Here is a 7500-nt window from a genome sequence, read left to right as displayed (position 1 = left end):
TCCCAGGCTCCTTGGGGTAGACCTGATGTCCGGGGCCACCGGGGTAGACCTGATGTCCGGGGCCTCCGGGGTAGACCAGTTGTCCCGGGCCACCGGGGTAGACCTGTTGTCCCAGGCTCCTTGGGGTAGACCGGATGTCCGGGGCCACCGGGGTAGACCTGATGTCCGGGGCCTCCGGGGTAGACCTGTTGTCCCGGGCCCCTAGGGTAGACCTGTTGTCCCAGGCTCCTTGGGGTAGACCTGATGTCCGGGGCCACCGGGGTAGACCTGATGTCCGGGGCCTCCGGGGTAGACCAGTTGTCCCGGGCCACCGGGGTAGACCTGTTGTCCCAGGCTCCTTGGGGTAGACCGGATGTCCGGGGCCACCGGGGTAGACCTGATGTCCGGGGCCTCCGGGGTAGACCTGATGTCCGGGGCCTCGGGGGTAGACCAGTTGTCCCGGGCCCCTGGGGTAGACCTGTTGTCCCAGGCCCCTTGGGGTAGACCTGATGTCCGGGGCCACCGGGGTAGACCTGATGTCCGGGGCCTCCGGGGTAGACCTGTTGTCCCGGGCCCCTAGGGTAGACCTGTTGTCCCAGGCTCCTTGGGGTAGACCTGATGTCCGGGGCCACCGGGGTAGACCTGATGTCCGGGGCCTCCGGGGTAGACCAGTTGTCCCGGGCCACCGGGGTAGACCTGTTGTCCCAGGCTCCTTGGGGTAGACCGGATGTCCGGGGCCACCGGGGTAGACCTGATGTCCGGGGCCTCCGGGGTAGACCAGTTGTCCCGGGCCACCGGGGTAGACCTGTTGTCCCAGGCCCCTTGGGGTAGACCTGATGTCCGGGGCCACCGGGGTAGACCTGATGTCCGGGGCCTCCGGGGTAGACCTGTTGTCCCGGGCCCCTTGGGTAGACCTGTTGTCCCAGGCTCCTTGGGGTAGACCTGATGTCCGGGGCCACCGGGGTAGACCTGATGTCCGGGGCCTCCGGGGTAGACCTGATGTCCGGGGCCTCGGGGGTAGACCAGTTGTCCCGGGCCCCTGGGGTAGACCTGTTGTCCCAGGCCCCTTGGGGTAGACCTGATGTCCTAGGCTTCGGGGTAGACCTGATGGCCGAGGCCCCTTGGGTAGACCTGTTGTCCCAGGCCCCTTGGGGTAGACCTGTTGTCCCGGGCCGCCGGGGTAGACCTGTTGTCCCGGGCCTCCGGGCTAGACCTGTTGTCCCGGGCCGCCGGGGTAGACCTGTTGTCCTAGGCTTCGGGGTAGACCTGTTGTCCCGGGCCGCCGGGGTAGACCTGATGTCCCGGGCCGCCGGGGTAGACCTGATGTCCTAGGCTTCGGGGTAGACCTGATGGCCGAGGCCCCTAGGGTAGACCTGTTGTCCCAGGCCTCTGGGGTAGACCTGTTGTCCTAGGCTTCGGGGTAGACCTGATGTCCTAGGCTTCGGGGTAGACCTGATGGCCGAGGCCCCTTGGGTAGACCTGTTGTCCCAGGCCCCTTGGGGTAGACCTGATGTCCTAGGCTTCGGGGTAGACCTGATGGCCGAGGCCCCTTGGGTAGACCTGTTGTCCCAGGCCCCTTGGGGTAGACCTGTTGTCCCGGGCCGCCGGGGTAGACCTGTTGTCCCGGGCCTCCGGGCTAGACCTGATGTCCCGGGCCGCCGGGGTAGACCTGATGTCCTAGGCTTCGGGGTAGACCTGATGGCCGAGGCCCCTAGGCTAGACCTGTTGTCCCGGGCCGCCGGGGCAGACCTGTTGTCCCAGGCCCCTTGGGTAGACCTGTTGTCCCGGGCCGGCCTTGGCCTACGGCAGCCTGGGCCTCCGGGGTAGACCTGACAGCCGAGGCCCGGGGTAGACCTGTTGTCCTAGGCTTCGGGGTAGACCTGTTGTCCCGGGCCTCCGGGGCAGACCTGTTGTCCCGCGCCGCCGGGGTAGACCTGTTGTCCCAGGCCCCTTGGGTAGACCTGTTGTCCCGGGCCCCTTGGGGTAGACCTGTTGTCCCGGGCCGCCGGGGTAGACCTGATGTCCTGCGCTTCCGGGGTAGACCTGATAGCCCAGGCCCCTTGGGGTAGACCTTTTGTCCCAGGCCCTGGGGGTAGACCTGTTGTCCCCGGGCGGGCCCTCGCCTACGGCAGCCCGGCCCCTTGGCTAGACCTGTTGTCCCAGGCCCCTAGGGTAGACCTGTTGTCCCAGGCTCTTGGCTAGACCTGTTGTCCCGGGCCGGCCTTGGCCTACGGCAGCCTAGCAAGCGGCAAAAGGATGCAGACAGCGCCGGGGAGGCTGATGGGGGAGGGCGGGGCGCCCCCAACCGCCCATGGCCGGCTGCGCTTGCCACAGAGCGGGCAGGGCCAGGGGCCGGGGCAGGGCCAGGGAGAGAGGGCACGCCAGAGCGTGAATGCCTATGGGCGGGCCGGCGGGCGGCTGCGCGCGCGCGGGTGGCAGGGGGCCGGGTGGAGGTGGCTGGGGAGGGGTTGGCGAGGGGGCGGGGATGGTTGGCCGCGCCTTCCTTTCACGCGCAGCGGTGTGGTAGCCTGCAGGCGTGGCCGTGCGTTAGGGTTAGGGTTAGGGTTAGGGTTAGGGTTAGGGTTAGTGGGGGGGGGTTAGGGTTAGGGTTAGGGTTAGTGGGGGGGGGGGTTAGGGTTAGGGTTAGGGTTAGGGTTAGGGTTAGTGGGGGGGGGGTTAGGGGGTTAGGGTTAGGGTTAGGGTTAGTGGGGGGGGGGGTTAGGGTTAGGGTTAGGGTTAGGGTTAGGGTTAGTGGGGGGCGGGGGGAGTTAGGGTTAGTGTTAGGGTTAGGGTTAGTGGGGGGCGGGGGGAGTTAGGGTTAGGGTTAGGGTTATTTGGGGGGGGGGGGGGGGGGGGGGGGGCGCGTGTCACTGTTTCTGTCTCTGTGCGGACGAGGGCCGGTGGCTTCGTGCCGGCCCCGGGCGCCTCGGCACCGAGTCCCCACGGCCCCCTAGAGTCACGTCGAGGGCCCAAGACCTTTGCGGACCGTGAAACAACCCGCCCGAAAGCTACACACAGCGCCTGTGTGCTGGCGGCGGTGCCGGCGGCCGCCGTCGCCTCTACCGGCGGGCGGGGCGGGGCGGGGAGGGGAGGGGAGGGGCGCGGCGGGGCGAGCCGCATCGGGGCCAGGGGGGCCGGCCTGGGTAGGTTCCACCCCAGGAGGGCGTGGCGGGGCAGGGCGGGGGGTGGGTGGTGGGGGCGCTGTTTGGCCAGGTCAGCGTGTCAGCAGGCAGAGCACCGGCCTCGGCTTGCCCGTCGGCTCGGCTGGGGGCGCTTCCGATACGAAAGAAAAAGAAATCAAATGGGTCAATTTTTGGGTTGGTTTGCTTTCCCGGATATGTTTCTCGTTCCAAGCAAATAGAAGAGCCATTCTTTCAGGAAAGGAGAAAAGAAAAAGGGGCGGGGCGGGGGGGGGCCCGGGGGGGTGGGGGACAACCCAAGAAAACCCAAATCCAAACCACAAGCCCCCCAACCCCCCCAAAAAAACCAACCTCAAAAATCAGTATCAGAGAAAGCCAAAGCAACTGGAAAAAACCCCCAAAAAACCCCCAAAACAGCCCCCCCCCCCCCCCCCGGAAAAACAAAACAAAACAAAATACCAAAGCAAACCCAAACCAAATCCCCCCAAAGAACAACAACGAAAAAATGGAAAACATGTCATGGTCTTGAAAGGGGGGGTGGGCGTGGGGTTGGGGTTCATTGTGTGGGACGGGGGGTCGATCGAGCCATCTGGCTCCGGGGTGTTATGAGGCTGTGAGCTTCGCCCGGCTCCGGGGTCGCTGGGCACGGCGAGGTGCCCGGGCGGCGGGCGACAACAGGGGGACAGGAGGTCTACCATGGATCCGAGCCGGACCCGGCTCATCAGGTCTACCCCGGCTCCGGTCGGGGGACAACAGGTCTACCCCGGCTGCGGCCGGGGACATCAGGTCTACCCCGGCTGCGGCCGGGGACAACAGGTCTACCCCGGCTCCGGCCGGGGACATCAGGTCTACCCCGGCTCCGGTCGGGGACATCAGGTCTACCCCGGCTGCGGCCGGGGGCATCAGGTCTACCCCGGCTCCGGTCGGGGACATCAGGTCTACCCCGGCTCCGGTCGGGGACAACAGGTCTACCCCGGGTCCGGCCGGGGACATCAGGTCCACCCCGGCTGCGGCCGGGGACAACAGGTCTACCCTGGCTCCGGTCGGGGACATCAGGTCTACCCCGGCTGCGGCCGGGGACAACAGGTCTACCCCGGCTCCGGCCGGGGACAACAGGTCTACCCCGGCTCCGGCCGGGGACATCAGGTCTACCCCGGCTCCGGCCTGGGACATCAGGTCTACCTCCGCTGCGGCCGGGGACATCAGGTCTACCCCGGCTCCGGCCTGGGACATCAGGTCTACCTCCGCTGCGGCCGGGGACATCAGGTCTACCCCGGCTCCGGCCTGGGACATCAGGTCTACCTCCGCTGCGGCCGGGGACATCAGGTCTACCCCGGCTCCGGCCTGGGACATCAGGTCTACCTCCGCTGCGGCCGGGGACATCAGGTCTACCCCGGCTCCGGTCGGGGACAACAGGTCTACCCCGGCTCCGGCCGGGGACATCAGGTCTACCCCGGCTCCGGTCGGGGACAACAGGTCTACCCCGGCTCCGGCCGGGGACAACAGGTCTACCCCGGCTCCGGCCGGGGACATCAGGTCTACCCCGGCTCCGGTCGGGGACATCAGGTCTACCCCCGCTGCGGCCGGGGACATCAGGTCTACCCCGGCTCCGCCCGGGGACATCAGGTCTACCCCGGCTCCGCCCGGGGACATCAGGTCTACCCCGGCTGCGGCCGGGGACAACAGGTCTACCCCGGCTCCGGTCGGGGACATCAGGTCTACCCCGGCTCCGGCCGGGGACAACAGGTCTCCCTCCGCTGTGGCCGGGGACATCAGGTCTACCCCGGCTCCGGTCGGGGACAACAGGTCTACCCCGGCTCCGGCCGGGGACATCAGGTCTACCCCGGCTGCGGCCGGGGACATCAGGTCTACCCCGGCTCCGGCCGGGGACAACAGGTCTACCCCGGCTGCGGCCGGGGACATCACGTCTACCCCGGCTCCGGTCGGGGACATCAGGTCTACCCCGGCTCCGGTCGGGGACAACAGGTCTACCCCGGCTCCGCCCGGGGACAACAGGTCTACCCCGGCTCCGCCCGGGGACAACAGGTCTACCCCGGCTCCGGTCGGGGACATCAGGTCTACCTCGCTCCGGGGTCCGCCGGGGGCCGGCCTTGCCCCCTGGTGGCGGGCGCCGGCCGGGGACATCAGGTCTACCTCGCTCCGGCGGGACTTAGTGCAATTTCGGCGCCGGCCGGGTAGACCTGTTGTCCCGGCCGTCTGTGGAAGTTCACCAAGGGGTCGCTGTTGTCGGCCGCCTCCGACTGCGTCATGGTAGGAGGCGGCCTGCGTTGGCGCCCCTCCCCGGTCGAGCTGCATTGGTCCTCTTGGAGGCCTGGCCGGCTTTGGACTCGTCTGTCCGTCTTATGGGAGCGAGGTGACGGGCCGCATCCCCGCAGGTTGACCCCGTACCTGCGTCCGAGGCGGAGCGGAGCGGCCGCGCGTGCGGTCGCCAGGGCCAAGCGAGTGCCGCCTAGCCGGGACGAAGCGCGCGTGCCTTTGTGTCCCGGCTCCCGTCCTTCCCAGGGAAAAGTGGGTCCAGTTGGCGAGGCGAGAGAGAAGGGGCCGCGCGAAAGAGCCGGATCCGCGGAGGCGAGAGAGAAGGGCCGCGCAAGAGCGGATCCGGAGAAGGCCGAGAGAGAGAGCAAGAAGGGGGCGAAAGACGATCCGAGAAAGCTGCTCGCCGGCCCCGAGGCGGGGAGAGAGAGCCGAGAGAGCGAGAGCGAGCCCAGAGAGAGAGTTGCCGAGAGAGAAGAGAGAGAGTGAGAGTTGAGAGAGAGAGAGAAAGAGAAGCCGCGAGCAGCGTGTCCCGCTCCGGCCCGGCTTCTGCCGGTCGATTGGCCACGGGGGGGGGCGGCCCCCCCCGGGCACCGGTGGCGGGCGAGGCGGCGGCGCCTCGTCCCTTTTCTGCCCGGCCTTAAGCCGGGGGCCCGCTCGGCGGGCGCGGTTTTGGGCCCGTCGGTCCGCCTCGGCGGTGGCGGCGGTGCTCGGCCCGCGTTGGAGAAGCCGTCCCCCTCCCTCGGCCTTAAGCCGGGGACCCGCCTTGTGGCGGGCAGAATTTTTGGGCCTAGTTCTTTTTTTTTTTTTTTTTTGAACTTGCCGGGCCCGGCACCCGACGGAGAAGCCCCCCCGGACTGGTCCTGGGCGAGGCGGCGGCGCCTCGCCTACCTCGGTCGTGGCCGGATCGACTGAGCCGCTTGTGCCGGGCGGGGCCGGCTTTGCCGCTTTGCCGGGTCGGTTGCTTTCGGTTGAGGCGGGCGGAGTGTGGGGGGCACCCGCCAGGCCTCCTCCGCGGGCCTTGTGTCTTTTTCTCTGGCGGCCCTAAGCCGCGGCACTGAGGAGCGTTGCGACGACAGCGCGAGGCGGGATGCCGGTGAGTCCGTGGTGGGGAGGCAGTTGAGGCCCGTCACTCGGCCCCCCCGCTGCGGGCCCCTGGCCCCGTGGCCCCCGTGGCTAGCACGGGGCGTTGCGAACGCGCCTCCGTGTGCCTTTTTCTTTTGTCGTGCCGTCCCCCGGCCTTTTTTGTTCCGGCAGGGCAAGCCGACCGCCGCGAGGCCGGGCGAAAGCCGCCGGTGGCCCGTGGCCGCGCCAGGTCGGTGGCACTTTTTCTCGCACGCTCGGCCGGGTTCTCCCCGGGCCGCTCCAGTCCCGCCGTTGCCGGCTGCGGGCGGGCGGGTGGCGGCACCCCCCGCGCTCCTCTGCTGCTGAGGCGAGCGAGCGAGCCGACGGGCAGGTGGGCTGGGCGGCCGTCGCCGTTGTTGTCCCAGGAAGCGTGGCCGTGGGGCCCTTGTCGCCGTCGGCGCGGAGCCGCGGCTGATCGATGTGGCTTTTCGGGTGGCGTCGGAGAGGGCCCCCGGCGGGCCGGCTCTCCTTCCGAGGCTTCTCTGTGGCGGGGAAGCCACGGCGGGGAGGGTCCGGTGCTCGGGCAGGGCGGTCTCCTTTCCAATTCGCTTCCCGTCGCAGGCGAGGTGTCGCCCCTCCCGCTGGCCTGGGGAAGGGCGTCTTGACCGTCCCGAGCTGTGTGACGGCCGCGTGGCCCCGCGAGCCTTCAGGTGTCCTTGAAAAAACCACGCGAGGTGCCGGTGCCGGCCCCGGTCCGGGTAGCGCCCGTGTGGGTGCCGGCCGCGAGCAGCGCCGGGCGGCGGTGCGGCTGGAGCTGAGCCGCGAGAAGGGAAAAGAGACGAGAGAGAGAGAGAAAGAAGGGCGAAAGTGTGCCCGAAGGCGATGGGGCGCGGACGCGGGTGGCCCAGAGCCCGGTCCGCAGGCTCCTTTGCCGTTCCGCCGCCTGCTGCAGAGCGAGCCGCGCCCCGGCTGAAAAGGGGCCTCGGTGTCCGGGCCGCGCCCGCCTCGTCGGGTCGCTGCCTCCTCTAGCACGTCCGGTGCT

Source organism: Agelaius phoeniceus, unplaced genomic scaffold (genome assembly GCF_051311805.1).
Source record: "Agelaius phoeniceus isolate bAgePho1 unplaced genomic scaffold, bAgePho1.hap1 Scaffold_109, whole genome shotgun sequence".
NCBI classification, from domain to species: domain Eukaryota; kingdom Metazoa; phylum Chordata; class Aves; order Passeriformes; family Icteridae; genus Agelaius; species Agelaius phoeniceus.
The sequence above is the reverse complement of the archived record's forward strand: the minus strand, read 5'-3'. Positions refer to the sequence as shown.